The sequence below is a fragment of the Schistocerca nitens genome, chromosome 1, assembly GCF_023898315.1.
Source record: "Schistocerca nitens isolate TAMUIC-IGC-003100 chromosome 1, iqSchNite1.1, whole genome shotgun sequence".
NCBI classification, from domain to species: domain Eukaryota; kingdom Metazoa; phylum Arthropoda; class Insecta; order Orthoptera; family Acrididae; genus Schistocerca; species Schistocerca nitens.
The window spans coordinates 1,215,244,265-1,215,259,505 of NC_064614.1; the positions used below are offsets into that span (position 1 = coordinate 1,215,244,265).

At 42.8% G+C, this 15,241-nt stretch overlaps 10 non-coding genes across 10 annotated transcripts; all 10 read left to right on the forward strand.

Annotated features, from left to right (window-relative positions):
* The first annotated feature begins 1,874 nt into the window (after positions 1-1,874).
* Positions 1,875-1,958, forward strand: Trnar-ucu (transfer RNA arginine (anticodon UCU)). Its single transcript has one exon. It is a non-coding gene; the product is annotated as a tRNA-Arg (tRNA).
* Positions 1,959-3,239: 1,281 nt separating this feature from the next.
* Positions 3,240-3,312, forward strand: Trnar-ucu (transfer RNA arginine (anticodon UCU)). Its single transcript has one exon. It is a non-coding gene; the product is annotated as a tRNA-Arg (tRNA).
* Positions 3,313-4,604: 1,292 nt separating this feature from the next.
* Trnar-ucu (transfer RNA arginine (anticodon UCU)) lies at positions 4,605-4,677 on the forward strand. Its single transcript has one exon. It is a non-coding gene; the product is annotated as a tRNA-Arg (tRNA).
* A 1,292-nt stretch (positions 4,678-5,969) lies between these two features.
* On the forward strand, positions 5,970-6,042 carry Trnar-ucu (transfer RNA arginine (anticodon UCU)). The gene has a single exon. It is a non-coding gene; the product is annotated as a tRNA-Arg (tRNA).
* Positions 6,043-7,334: 1,292 nt separating this feature from the next.
* Positions 7,335-7,407, forward strand: Trnar-ucu (transfer RNA arginine (anticodon UCU)). Its single transcript has one exon. It is a non-coding gene; the product is annotated as a tRNA-Arg (tRNA).
* A 1,292-nt stretch (positions 7,408-8,699) lies between these two features.
* On the forward strand, positions 8,700-8,772 carry Trnar-ucu (transfer RNA arginine (anticodon UCU)). The gene has a single exon. It is a non-coding gene; the product is annotated as a tRNA-Arg (tRNA).
* A 1,292-nt stretch (positions 8,773-10,064) lies between these two features.
* Trnar-ucu (transfer RNA arginine (anticodon UCU)) lies at positions 10,065-10,137 on the forward strand. The gene has a single exon. It is a non-coding gene; the product is annotated as a tRNA-Arg (tRNA).
* Positions 10,138-11,429: 1,292 nt separating this feature from the next.
* Positions 11,430-11,502, forward strand: Trnar-ucu (transfer RNA arginine (anticodon UCU)). Its single transcript has one exon. It is a non-coding gene; the product is annotated as a tRNA-Arg (tRNA).
* A 1,291-nt stretch (positions 11,503-12,793) lies between these two features.
* On the forward strand, positions 12,794-12,866 carry Trnar-ucu (transfer RNA arginine (anticodon UCU)). Its single transcript has one exon. It is a non-coding gene; the product is annotated as a tRNA-Arg (tRNA).
* Positions 12,867-14,158: 1,292 nt separating this feature from the next.
* On the forward strand, positions 14,159-14,231 carry Trnar-ucu (transfer RNA arginine (anticodon UCU)). Its single transcript has one exon. It is a non-coding gene; the product is annotated as a tRNA-Arg (tRNA).
* The last annotated feature ends 1,010 nt before the right edge of the window (positions 14,232-15,241 follow it).

The window sequence follows — 15,241 nt, forward strand, 5'->3', positions numbered from 1 at the left end:
AACGGTCAGCTGACACAAGCTGTTAGTATACGACGAGGTGTCCCGCAAGGCAGTCCGTTGTCGATGTCGCTCTTTGTTTTGTCGCTCGAGCCATTTCTGAAGAGATTGTGTATCACCTTAACTGGCCTTTCTGTCTTAGGGAGCAATCTTACTGTGAGGGCTTACGCCGATGATGTTGCTGTTATCCTACGTCATGAGTCTGAAGTGGCCCAATTGCGGGCTGAGATTGATACTTACAGCACTGCTTCTGGAGCGAAACTCAGTGAGGGTAAATGTAAGGTTCTCCGCTTACGGGGCTTCGACTCTCTTGCTATACCATGGGCACAGATCGTCGAACAACATGTTGCTCTGGGAATCATCATCGATAGGTGTCCCTTACGTATGGCAGCTAAAAACTGGAAACTTACTGCCAATCGAATACAGGGAGCTATAGTGGAAAACACCTGGCGATCGACAAATATCCTCCAGAAGATCAGGATTTTGAATACATACATACTCTGTAAAGCTTATTATGTCGCTCAGGTGTTCCCCCTTCCCAAAATGCAAGCCCATAAGATCATGCGTTTGTCCAGCAGGTTTGTGTGGCTCGGTCATATTTTTAAGTTAACCTATACCACACTGTCTAAGTCAGTGCAAGCTGGGGGCCTGCAACTCGCTGATATCCGTCGAAAGGCGACAGCACTCTATATAAAACGAACAACTGTGTTAATTATCACGATGCCCCATACTATCACATCGAAGCTGTTTCGCATTGTTCGCCCTCAATGTATGACACCGCCAATTGACATCGGGAAACTCAACTTTCAATTGCAACATGTCGGTGTTTATTACCTCGAAATGAGTTACTTAGGTGACATAGTTTTCACAAGTCCTTGTCTCACGACAGTGTTCATCATTGCTCAGTGGCAGAAGTACGAAGCTCCAAATACAATTGAAATGCACTACCCAAGAATCGTCTGGACGGCAGTGTGGACCAATATTACTCTCAAAATTCATTCCTCCGATGTGCTTTCCGCCTGGTATACAGTAGTCCACAATCTTATTCCAACCAACGAAAAACTCCACCGCATTGGCTTAAGTGCTACTGCCAACTGCCTCAAATGTGGATTAGTAGACACTCTGAGGCACAGGTTTACTTGCTGCGGGCATCAGTTCAACTGGCATTGGGTGCGGAAACGATTGGCGCTGCTCACACGTAGCACTGAAAGTCTTTATACAACTGATATCCTCCTGTGGCCTGATACACGGTATTACCCCAAAACGAAAAACAATACTGTTATGTGGATGCTGGGACATTTTGTCAATTACGTCATAACTAAACACGGAGACGACGATATTCATGCCTTTACTGCTTATATGGAAACGGCATATTGGCGAAGAAACCAGTTCCCGAACATTAAGAGGGATTTTGGGAATATGTTAACCATACTGTTTGAGAAACAGGGAATTGGGTGATTCCTGTCAACATTTCCACGGTGAAGTTCTCAAGTACAAGTAAACACTGCAGACTCTTTTCGTTATCATTTCGCCTAAGGCGCTTGAAGAACCTGCGGTTTTCTTTTCTTTCTTATTCCTCATTTTTTGTTTTTGAGGGGAGACATTTTTTTTTCTTGGTTTTGAGAACGATTTCTATTTTTCGTTACACTTCTACTAAAAAGAAGACGAAGCAATGAATTCCTTGTAATCCGGAAGAAATAGAATACCTTTCGTGTATTGTTGTACGACGCCAGTGAATCTGGAGACTTTGATTTCTTTTGCTATAGCTGAAGAAGCTCGCCAAGGAAGGCATTCATGGAGAGCGCAAGGAGGGCTGTAAGGGGAGAAGGGAGGCCCTAAAAAAAACACTTTAACAAAAAAAAAAAAAAAAAAAAAAAAAAAATTTGGCGCAGAGGATAGCGCGTTGGACTTCTAATCCAAAGGTCGTGGGTTCGATCCCCACAAGGGACGGGCAATTTTTAAAAATGTCTGCCAATCACAAGATGGGTATTGACATATGGGTAACAACAAGCGTCTTCAAAACGTGAAAATTGTTGTGACCTCAGTTCTATTGTGAAGTGTGTTAACCTTACACATACAAGCAAAATTCTCCATGATCTGTTATCCATGACGCTGTTATATGTAAATGCTGTAGAAACGGAACCATATATTCACGTGCCTGTTCACGGAAATTATCTTTCAATACCCAGTTTTTACCTACAGATAGCAATAGAACGCACATTTTGTACAGAAACAAATACAATGAAGACTGAAATAATTTTGTATTACTTCACGAGTCAATGTATGTAAGCCCAATCATAATGTATAATTCTTTCAGCCCAAGATGAGAGGGTTACAGTTTTCTCGGCCACAAGTGAGAAAAGTAGACAGTTTCACAACAAGACATTTTACTATGGTTCCTTAACTGTACCCATTAAACAATGACACTCTGTATCTATAGAAACGGCGGCAATTTTCCCTTCAGCACAAGGGGCTTGCCGAAGGGGACTTTTACTGGAGACGGTCAGGAGGCAGCTTGCTGGATACATTAAGGGCAAAGGTCAGACAGAGATGTCTGATGTCGACTGACGCTTGCAGAAAACTACATTAAGTATGATTCCCGCCTATAACTGACGGCGAGAGAGATGCATCATCTGGCCACTTCTCATCGAAGTACACTGTCAGCAAGCAATGGCTGACGCTTCGAGGACGGCATGAAATTGCTAGGGAGGTGATGCAGCTAACCTCCCTGGTAAATGTGCTAACAGGACACACACGTCCGTTGTTGGAGTGTATACATATGATGGGGACCGGCTGTGACACAGCAGTCGACCAAAGTCAAAAAATGTTACTAATTGTACAGTGTTTCCAGTGCGTCGTTTACCACTTTGTGAGCGGATGCTGTTCTAAAGAATGCAATTCCCATTTACCTTTAAGCAGTGCACGTGAGCGGATCTAATAGCAGGACTGTGTTACTATGACTATATAGAGAAACTCTGTCAATACGCAGGTGTATAAATCAGTAGGGCTATGGTAAACAGAGCGATTCGGAGCGACGTATCGTGTCTGTTGCATAAATAATGAGTCTTTGATCTAATTGCTTCAGACAACTATGAAAGTTAGCCTAACAATTAGAATGGACATCAAAGCCTTGAAAAACAGATCCAATGACAACACCAAATCAGAAAAGTGACGCGAGACATGTAGCACGGGGGGTCATGTCTTGCACAATCACTTACATCTGAGCAAAGAACTTGCACAGCGTCCCTTTGGCGCAGAGGATAGCGCGTTGGACTTCTAATCCAAAGGTCGTGGGTTCGATCCCCACAAGGGACGGGCAATTTTTAAAAATGTCTGCCAATCACAAGATGGGTATTGACATATGGGTAACAACAAGCGTCTTCAAAACGTGAAAATTGTTGTGACCTCAGTTCTATTGTGAAGTGTGTTAACCTTACACATACAAGCAAAATTCTCCATGATCTGTTATCCATGACGCTGTTATATGTAAATGCTGTAGAAACGGAACCATATATTCACGTGCCTGTTCACGGAAATTATCTTTCAATACCCAGTTTTTACCTACAGATAGCAATAGAACGCACATTTTGTACAGAAACAAATACAATGAAGACTGAAATAATTTTGTATTACTTCACGAGTCAATGTATGTAAGCCCAATCATAATGTATAATTCTTTCAGCCCAAGATGAGAGGGTTACAGTTTTCTCGGCCACAAGTGAGAAAAGTAGACAGTTTCACAACAAGACATTTTACTATGGTTCCTTAACTGTACCCATTAAACAATGACACTCTGTATCTATAGAAACGGCGGCAATTTTCCCTTCAGCACAAGGGGCTTGCCGAAGGGGACTTTTACTGGAGACGGTCAGGAGGCAGCTTGCTGGATACATTAAGGGCAAAGGTCAGACAGAGATGTCTGATGTCGACTGACGCTTGCAGAAAGCTACATTAAGTATGATTCCCGCCTATAACTGACGGCGAGAGAGATGCATCATCTGGCCACTTCTCATCGAAGTACACTGTCAGCAAGCAATGGCTGACGCTTCGAGGACGGCATGAAATTGCTAGGGAGGTGATGCAGCTAACCTCCCTGGTAAATGTGCTAACAGGACACACACGTCCGTTGTTGGAGTGTATACATATGATGGGGACCGGCTGTGACACAGCAGTCGACCAAAGTCAAAAAATGTTACTAATTGTACAGTGTTTCCAGTGCGTCGTTTACCACTTTGTGAGCGGATGCTGTTCTAAAGAATGCAATTCCCATTTACCTTTAAGCAGTGCACGTGAGCGGATCTAATAGCAGGACTGTGTTACTATGACTATATAGAGAAACTCTGTCAATACGCAGGTGTATAAATCAGTAGGGCTATGGTAAACAGAGCGATTCGGAGCGACGTATCGTGTCTGTTGCATAAATAATGAGTCTTTGATCTAATTGCTTCAGACAACTATGAAAGTTAGCCTAACAATTAGAATGGACATCAAAGCCTTGAAAAACAGATCCAATGACAACACCAAATCAGAAAAGTGACGCGAGACATGTAGCACGGGGGGTCATGTCTTGCACCATCACTTACATCTGAGCAAAGAACTTGCACAGCGTCCCTTTGGCGCAGAGGATAGCGCGTTGGACTTCTAATCCAAAGGTCGTGGGTTCGATCCCCACAAGGGACGGGCAATTTTTAAAAATGTCTGCCAATCACAAGATGGGTATTGACATATGGGTAACAACAAGCGTCTTCAAAACGTGAAAATTGTTGTGACCTCAGTTCTATTGTGAAGTGTGTTAACCTTACACATACAAGCAAAATTCTCCATGATCTGTTATCCATGACGCTGTTATATGTAAATGCTGTAGAAACGGAACCATATATTCACGTGCCTGTTCACGGAAATTATCTTTCAATACCCAGTTTTTACCTACAGATAGCAATAGAACGCACATTTTGTACAGAAACAAATACAATGAAGACTGAAATAATTTTGTATTACTTCACGAGTCAATGTATGTAAGCCCAATCATAATGTATAATTCTTTCAGCCCAAGATGAGAGGGTTACAGTTTTCTAGGCCACAAGTGAGAAAAGTAGACAGTTTCACAACAAAACATTTTACTATGGTTCCTTAACTGTACCCATTAAACAATGACACTCTGTATCTATAGAAACGGCGGCAATTTTCCCTTCAGCACAAGGGGCTTGCCGAAGGGGACTTTTACTGGAGACGGTCAGGAGGCAGCTTGCTGGATACATTAAGGGCAAAGGTCAGACAGAGATGTCTGATGTCGACTGACGCTTGCAGAAAACTACATTAAGTATGATTCCCGCCTATAACTGACGGCGAGAGAGATGCATCATCTGGCCACTTCTCATCGAAGTACACTGTCAGCAAGCAATGGCTGACGCTTCGAGGACGGCATGAAATTGCTAGGGAGGTGATGCAGCTAACCTCCCTGGTAAATGTGCTAACAGGACACACACGTCCGTTGTTGGAGTGTATACATATGATGGGGACCGGCTGTGACACAGCAGTCGACCAAAGTCAAAAAATGTTACTAATTGTACAGTGTTTCCAGTGCGTCGTTTACCACTTTGTGAGCGGATGCTGTTCTAAAGAATACAATTCCCATTTACTTTTAAGCAGTGCACGTGAGCGGATCTAATAGCAGGACTGTGTTACTATGACTGTATAGAGAAACTCTGTCAATACGCAGGTGTATAAATCAGTAGGGCTATGGTAAACAGAGCGATTCGGAGCGACGTATCGTGTCTGTTGCATAAATAATGAGTCTTTGATCTAATTGCTTCAGACAACTATGAAAGTTAGCCTAACAATTAGAATGGACATCAAAGCCTTGAAAAACAGATCCAATGACAACACCAAATCAGAAAAGTGACGCGAGACATGTAGCACGGGGGGTCATGTCTTGCACAATCACTTACATCTGAGCAAAGAACTTGCACAGCGTCCCTTTGGCGCAGAGGATAGCGCGTTGGACTTCTAATCCAAAGGTCGTGGGTTCGATCCCCACAAGGGACGGGCAATTTTTAAAAATGTCTGCCAATCACAAGATGGGTATTGACATATGGGTAACAACAAGCGTCTTCAAAACGTGAAAATTGTTGTGACCTCAGTTCTATTGTGAAGTGTGTTAACCTTACACATACAAGCAAAATTCTCCATGATCTGTTATCCATGACGCTGTTATATGTAAATGCTGTAGAAACGGAACCATATATTCACGTGCCTGTTCACGGAAATTATCTTTCAATACCCAGTTTTTACCTACAGATAGCAATAGAACGCACATTTTGTACAGAAACAAATACAATGAAGACTGAAATAATTTTGTATTACTTCACGAGTCAATGTATGTAAGCCCAATCATAATCTATAATTCTTTCAGCCCAAGATGAGAGGGTTACAGTTTTCTCGGCCACAAGTGAGAAAAGTAGACAGTTTCACAACAAAACATTTTACTATGGTTCCTTAACTGTACCCAGTAAACAATGACACTCTGTATCTATAGAAACGGCGGCAATTTTCCCTTCAGCACAAGGGGCTTGCCGAAGGGGACTTTTACTGGAGACGGTCAGGAGGCAGCTTGCTGGATACATTAAGGGCAAAGGTCAGACAGAGATGTCTGATGTCGACTGACGCTTGCAGAAAACTACATTAAGTATGATTCCCGCCTATAACTGACGGCGAGAGAGATGCATCATCTGGCCACTTCTCATCGAAGTACACTGTCAGCAAGCAATGGCTGACGCTTCGAGGACGGCATGAAATTGCTAGGGAGGTGATGCAGCTAACCTCCCTGGTAAATGTGCTAACAGGACACACACGTCCGTTGTTGGAGTGTATACATATGATGGGGACCGGCTGTGACACAGCAGTCGACCAAAGTCAAAAAATGTTACTAATTGTACAGTGTTTCCAGTGCGTCGTTTACCACTTTGTGAGCGGATGCTGTTCTAAAGAATGCAATTCCCATTTACCTTTAAGCAGTGCACGTGAGCGGATCTAATAGCAGGACTGTGTTACTATGACTGTATAGAGAAACTCTGTCAATACGCAGGTGTATAAATCAGTAGGGCTATGGTAAACAGAGCGATTCGGAGCGACGTATCGTGTCTGTTGCATAAATAATGAGTCTTTGATCTAATTGCTTCAGACAACTATGAAAGTTAGCCTAACAATTAGAATGGACATCAAAGCCTTGAAAAACAGATCCAATGACAACACCAAATCAGAAAAGTGACGCGAGACATGTAGCACGGGGGGTCATGTCTTGCACAATCACTTACATCTGAGCAAAGAACTTGCACAGCGTCCCTTTGGCGCAGAGGATAGCGCGTTGGACTTCTAATCCAAAGGTCGTGGGTTCGATCCCCACAAGGGACGGGCAATTTTTAAAAATGTCTGCCAATCACAAGATGGGTATTGACATATGGGTAACAACAAGCGTCTTCAAAACGTGAAAATTGTTGTGACCTCAGTTCTATTGTGAAGTGTGTTAACCTTACACATACAAGCAAAATTCTCCATGATCTGTTATCCATGACGCTGTTATATGTAAATGCTGTAGAAACGGAACCATATATTCACGTGCCTGTTCACGGAAATTATCTTTCAATACCCAGTTTTTACCTACAGATAGCAATAGAACGCACATTTTGTACAGAAACAAATACAATGAAGACTGAAATAATTTTGTATTACTTCACGAGTCAATGTATGTAAGCCCAATCATAATCTATAATTCTTTCAGCCCAAGATGAGAGGGTTACAGTTTTCTCGGCCACAAGTGAGAAAAGTAGACAGTTTCACAACAAAACATTTTACTATGGTTCCTTAACTGTACCCAGTAAACAATGACACTCTGTATCTATAGAAACGGCGGCAATTTTCCCTTCAGCACAAGGGGCTTGCCGAAGGGGACTTTTACTGGAGACGGTCAGGAGGCAGCTTGCTGGATACATTAAGGGCAAAGGTCAGACAGAGATGTCTGATGTCGACTGACGCTTGCAGAAAACTACATTAAGTATGATTCCCGCCTATAACTGACGGCGAGAGAGATGCATCATCTGGCCACTTCTCATCGAAGTACACTGTCAGCAAGCAATGGCTGACGCTTCGAGGACGGCATGAAATTGCTAGGGAGGTGATGCAGCTAACCTCCCTGGTAAATGTGCTAACAGGACACACACGTCCGTTGTTGGAGTGTATACATATGATGGGGACCGGCTGTGACACAGCAGTCGACCAAAGTCAAAAAATGTTACTAATTGTACAGTGTTTCCAGTGCGTCGTTTACCACTTTGTGAGCGGATGCTGTTCTAAAGAATGCAATTCCCATTTACCTTTAAGCAGTGCACGTGAGCGGATCTAATAGCAGGACTGTGTTACTATGACTGTATAGAGAAACTCTGTCAATACGCAGGTGTATAAATCAGTAGGGCTATGGTAAACAGAGCGATTCGGAGCGACGTATCGTGTCTGTTGCATAAATAATGAGTCTTTGATCTAATTGCTTCAGACAACTATGAAAGTTAGCCTAACAATTAGAATGGACATCAAAGCCTTGAAAAACAGATCCAATGACAACACCAAATCAGAAAAGTGACGCGAGACATGTAGCACGGGGGGTCATGTCTTGCACAATCACTTACATCTGAGCAAAGAACTTGCACAGCGTCCCTTTGGCGCAGAGGATAGCGCGTGGGACTTCTAATCCAAAGGTCGTGGGTTCGATCCCCACAAGGGACGGGCAATTTTTAAAAATGTCTGCCAATCACAAGATGGGTATTGACATATGGGTAACAACAAGCGTCTTCAAAACGTGAAAATTGTTGTGACCTCAGTTCTATTGTGAAGTGTGTTAACCTTACACATACAAGCAAAATTCTCCATGATCTGTTATCCATGACGCTGTTATATGTAAATGCTGTAGAAACGGAACCATATATTCACGTGCCTGTTCACGGAAATTATCTTTCAATACCCAGTTTTTACCTACAGATAGCAATAGAACGCACATTTTGTACAGAAACAAATACAATGAAGACTGAAATAATTTTGTATTACTTCACGAGTCAATGTATGTAAGCCCAATCATAATCTATAATTCTTTCAGCCCAAGATGAGAGGGTTACAGTTTTCTCGGCCACAAGTGAGAAAAGTAGACAGTTTCACAACAAAACATTTTACTATGGTTCCTTAACTGTACCCATTAAACAATGACACTCTGTATCTATAGAAACGGCGGCAATTTTCCCTTCAGCACAAGGGGCTTGCCGAAGGGGACTTTTACTGGAGACGGTCAGGAGGCAGCTTGCTGGATACATTAAGGGCAAAGGTCAGACAGAGATGTCTGATGTCGACTGACGCTTGCAGAAAACTACATTAAGTATGATTCCCGCCTATAACTGACGGCGAGAGAGATGCATCATCTGGCCACTTCTCATCGAAGTACACTGTCAGCAAGCAATGGCTGACGCTTCGAGGACGGCATGAAATTGCTAGGGAGGTGATGCAGCTAACCTCCCTGGTAAATGTGCTAACAGGACACACACGTCCGTTGTTGGAGTGTATACATATGATGGGGACCGGCTGTGACACAGCAGTCGACCAAAGTCAAAAAATGTTACTAATTGTACAGTGTTTCCAGTGCGTCGTTTACCACTTTGTGAGCGGATGCTGTTCTAAAGAATGCAATTCCCATTTACCTTTAAGCAGTGCACGTGAGCGGATCTAATAGCAGGACTGTGTTACTATGACTGTATAGAGAAACTCTGTCAATACGCAGGTGTATAAATCAGTAGGGCTATGGTAAACAGAGCGATTCGGAGCGACGTATCGTGTCTGTTGCATAAATAATGAGTCTTTGATCTAATTGCTTCAGACAACTATGAAAGTTAGCCTAACAATTAGAATGGACATCAAAGCCTTGAAAAACAGATCCAATGACAACACCAAATCAGAAAAGTGACGCGAGACATGTAGCACGGGGGGTCATGTCTTGCACAATCACTTACATCTGAGCAAAGAACTTGCACAGCGTCCCTTTGGCGCAGAGGATAGCGCGTTGGACTTCTAATCCAAAGGTCGTGGGTTCGATCCCCACAAGGGACGGGCAATTTTTAAAAATGTCTGCCAATCACAAGATGGGTATTGACATATGGGTAACAACAAGCGTCTTCAAAACGTGAAAATTGTTGTGACCTCAGTTCTATTGTGAAGTGTGTTAACCTTACACATACAAGCAAAATTCTCCATGATCTGTTATCCATGACGCTGTTATATGTAAATGCTGTAGAAACGGAACCATATATTCACGTGCCTGTTCACGGAAATTATCTTTCAATACCCAGTTTTTACCTACAGATAGCAATAGAACGCACATTTTGTACAGAAACAAATACAATGAAGACTGAAATAATTTTGTATTACTTCACGAGTCAATGTATGTAAGCCCAATCATAATCTATAATTCTTTCAGCCCAAGATGAGAGGGTTACAGTTTTCTCGGCCACAAGTGAGAAAAGTAGACAGTTTCACAACAAAACATTTTACTATGGTTCCTTAACTGTACCCATTAAACAATGACACTCTGTATCTATAGAAACGGCGGCAATTTTCCCTTCAGCACAAGGGGCTTGCCGAAGGGGACTTTTACTGGAGACGGTCAGGAGGCAGCTTGCTGGATACATTAAGGGCAAAGGTCAGACAGAGATGTCTGATGTCGACTGACGCTTGCAGAAAACTACATTAAGTATGATTCCCGCCTATAACTGACGGCGAGAGAGATGCATCATCTGGCCACTTCTCATCGAAGTACACTGTCAGCAAGCAATGGCTGACGCTTCGAGGACGGCATGAAATTGCTAGGGAGGTGATGCAGCTAACCTCCCTGGTAAATGTGCTAACAGGACACACACGTCCGTTGTTGGAGTGTATACATATGATGGGGACCGGCTGTGACACAGCAGTCGACCAAAGTCAAAAAATGTTACTAATTGTACAGTGTTTCCAGTGCGTCGTTTACCACTTTGTGAGCGGATGCTGTTCTAAAGAATGCAATTCCCATTTACCTTTAAGCAGTGCACGTGAGCGGATCTAATAGCAGGACTGTGTTACTATGACTGTATAGAGAAACTCTGTCAATACGCAGGTGTATAAATCAGTAGGGCTATGGTAAACAGAGCGATTCGGAGCGACGTATCGTGTCTGTTGCATAAATAATGAGTCTTTGATCTAATTGCTTCAGACAACTATGAAAGTTAGCCTGACAATTAGAATGGACATCAAAGCCTTGAAAAACAGATCCAATGACAACACCAAATCAGAAAAGTGACGCGAGACATGTAGCACGGGGGGTCATGTCTTGCACAATCACTTACATCTGAGCAAAGAACTTGCACAGCGTCCCTTTGGCGCAGAGGATAGCGCGTTGGACTTCTAATCCAAAGGTCGTGGGTTCGATCCCCACAAGGGACGGGCAATTTTTAAAAATGTCTGCCAATCACAAGATGGGTATTGACATATGGGTAACAACAAGTGTCTTCAAAACGTGAAAATTGTTGTGACCTCAGTTCTATTGTGAAGTGTGTTAACCTTACACATACAAGCAAAATTCTCCATGATCTGTTATCCATGACGCTGTTATATGTAAATGCTGTAGAAACGGAACCATATATTCACGTGCCTGTTCACGGAAATTATCTTTCAATACCCAGTTTTACCTACAGATAGCAATAGAACGCACATTTTGTACAGAAACAAATACAATGAAGACTGAAATAATTTTGTATTACTTCACGAGTCAATGTATGTAAGCCCAATCATAATGTATAATTCTTTCAGCCCAAGATGAGAGGGTTACAGTTTTCTCGGCCACAAGTGAGAAAAGTAGACAGTTTCACAACAAAACATTTTACTATGGTTCCTTAACTGTACCCATTAAACAATGACACTCTGTATCTATAGAAACGGCGGCAATTTTCCCTTCAGCACAAGGGGCTTGCCGAAGGGGACTTTTACTGGAGACGGTCAGGAGGCAGCTTGCTGGATACATTAAGGGCAAAGGTCAGACAGAGATGTCTGATGTCGACTGACGCTTGCAGAAAACTACATTAAGTATGATTCCCGCCTATAACTGACGGCGAGAGAGATGCATCATCTGGCCACTTCTCATCGAAGTACACTGTCAGCAAGCAATGGCTGACGCTTCGAGGACGGCATGAAATTGCTAGGGAGGTGATGCAGCTAACCTCCCTGGTAAATGTGCTAACAGGACACACACGTCCGTTGTTGGAGTGTATACATATGATGGGGACCGGCTGTGACACAGCAGTCGACCAAAGTCAAAAAATGTTACTAATTGTACAGTGTTTCCAGTGCGTCGTTTACCACTTTGTGAGCGGATGCTGTTCTAAAGAATGCAATTCCCATTTACCTTTAAGCAGTGCACGTGAGCGGATCTAATAGCAGGACTGTGTTACTATGACTGTATAGAGAAACTCTGTCAATACGCAGGTGTATAAATCAGTAGGGCTATGGTAAACAGAGCGATTCGGAGCGACGTATCGTGTCTGTTGCATAAATAATGAGTCTTTGATCTAATTGCTTCAGACAACTATGAAAGTTAGCCTGACAATTAGAATGGACATCAAAGCCTTGAAAAACAGATCCAATGACAACACCAAATCAGAAAAGTGACGCGAGACATGTAGCACGGGGGGTCATGTCTTGCACAATCACTTACATCTGAGCAAAGAACTTGCACAGCGTCCCTTTGCCGCAGAGGATAGCGCGTTGGACTTCTGAACCAAAAGTCGTGGGTTCGATCCCCACAAGGGACGGGCAATTTTTAAAAATGTCTGCCAATCACAAGATGGGTATTGACATATGGGTAACAACAAGCGTCTTCAAAACGTGAAAATTGTTGTCACCTCAGTTCTATTGTGAAGTGTGTTAACCTTACACATACAAGCAAAATTCTCCATGATCTGTTATCCATGACGCTGTTATATGTAAATGCTGTAGAAACGGAACCATATATTCACGTGCCTGTTCACGGAAATTATCTTTCAATACCCAGTTTTTACCTACAGATAGCAATAGAACGCACATTTTGTACAGAAACAAATACAATGAAGACTGAAATAATTTTGTATTACTTCACGAGTCAATGTATGTAAGCCCAATCATAATCTATAATTCTTTCAGCCCAAGATGAGAGGGTTACAGTTTTCTCGGCCACAAGTGAGAAAAGTAGACAGTTTCACAACAAAACATTTTACTATGGTTCCTTAACTGTACCCATTAAACAATGACACTCTGTATCTATAGAAACGGCGGCAATTTTCCCTTCGGCACAAGGGGCTTGCCGAAGGGGACTTTTACTGGAGACGGTCAGGAGGCAGCTTGCTGGATACATTAAGGGCAAAGGTCAGACAGAGATGTCTGATGTCGACTGACGCTTGCAGAAAACTACATTAAGTATGATTCCCGCCTATAACTGACGGCGAGAGAGATGCATCATCTGGCCACTTCTCATCGAAGTACACTGTCAGCAAGCAATGGCTGACGCTTCGAGGACGGCATGAAATTGCTAGGGAGGTGATGCAGCTAACCTCCCTGGTAAATGTGCTAACAGGACACACACGTCCGTTGTTGGAGTGTATACATATGATGGGGACCGGCTGTGACACAGCAGTCGACCAAAGTCAAAAAATGTTACTAATTGTACAGTGTTTCCAGTGCGTCGATTACCACTTTGTGAGTGGATGCTGTTCTAAAGAATGCAATTCCCATTTACCTTTAAGCAGTGCACGTGAGCGGATCTAATAGCAGGACTGTGTTACTATGACTGTATAGAGAAACTCTGTCAATACGCAGGTGTATAAATCAGTAGGGCTATGGTAAACAGAGCGATTCGGAGCGACGTATCGTGTCTGTTGCATAAATAATGAGTCTTTGATCTAATTGCTTCAGACAACTATGAAAGTTAGCCTAACAATTAGAATGGACATCAAAGCCTTGAAAAACAGATCCAATGACAACACCAAATCAGAAAAGTGACGCGAGACATGTAGCACGGGGGGTCATGTCTTGCACAATCACTTACATCTGAGCAAAGAACTTGCACAGCGTCCCTTTGGCGCAGAGGATAGCGCGTTGGACTTCTAATCCAAAGGTCGTGGGTTCGATCCCCACAAGGGACGGGCAATTTTTAAAAATGTCTGCCAATCACAAGATGGGTATTGACATATGGGTAACAACAAGCGTCTTCAAAACGTGAAAATTGTTGTGACCTCAGTTCTATTGTGAAGTGTGTTAACCTTACACATACAAGCAAAATTCTCCGTGATCTGTTATCCATGACGCTGTTATATGTAAATGCTGTAGAAACGGAACCATATATTCACGTGCCTGTTCACGGAAATTATCTTTCAATACCCAGTTTTTACCTACAGATAGCAATAGAACGCACATTTTGTACAGAAACAAATACAATGAAGACTGAAATAATTTTGTATTACTTCACGAGTCAATGTATGTAAGCCCAATCATAATCTATAATTCTTTCAGCCCAAGATGAGAGGGTTACAGTTTTCTCGGCCACAAGTGAGAAAAGTAGACAGTTTCACAACAAAACATTTTACTATGGTTCCTTAACTGTACCCATTAAACAATGACACTCTGTATCTATAGAAACGGCGGCAATTTTCCCTTCAGCACAAGGGGCTTGCCGAAGGGGACTTTTACTGGAGACGGTCAGGAGGCAGCTTGCTGGATACATTAAGGGCAAAGGTCAGACAGAGATGTCTGATGTCGACTGACGCTTGCAGAAAACTACATTAAGTATGATTCCCGCCTATAACTGACGGCGAGAGAGATGCATCATCTGGCCACTTCTCATCGAAGTACACTGTCAGCAAGCAATGGCTGACGCTTCGAGGACGGCATGAAATTGCTAGGGAGGTGATGCAGCTAACCTCCCTGGTAAATGTGCTAACAGGACACACACGTCCGTTGTTGGAGTGTATACATATGATGGGGACCGGCTGTGACACAGCAGTCGACCAAAGTCAAAAAATGTTACTAATTGTACAGTGTTTCCAGTGCGTCGTTTACCACTTTGTGAGCGGATGCTGTTCTAAAGAATGCAATTCCCATTTACCTTTAAGCAGTGCACGTGAGCGGATCTAATAGCAGGACTGTGTTACTATGA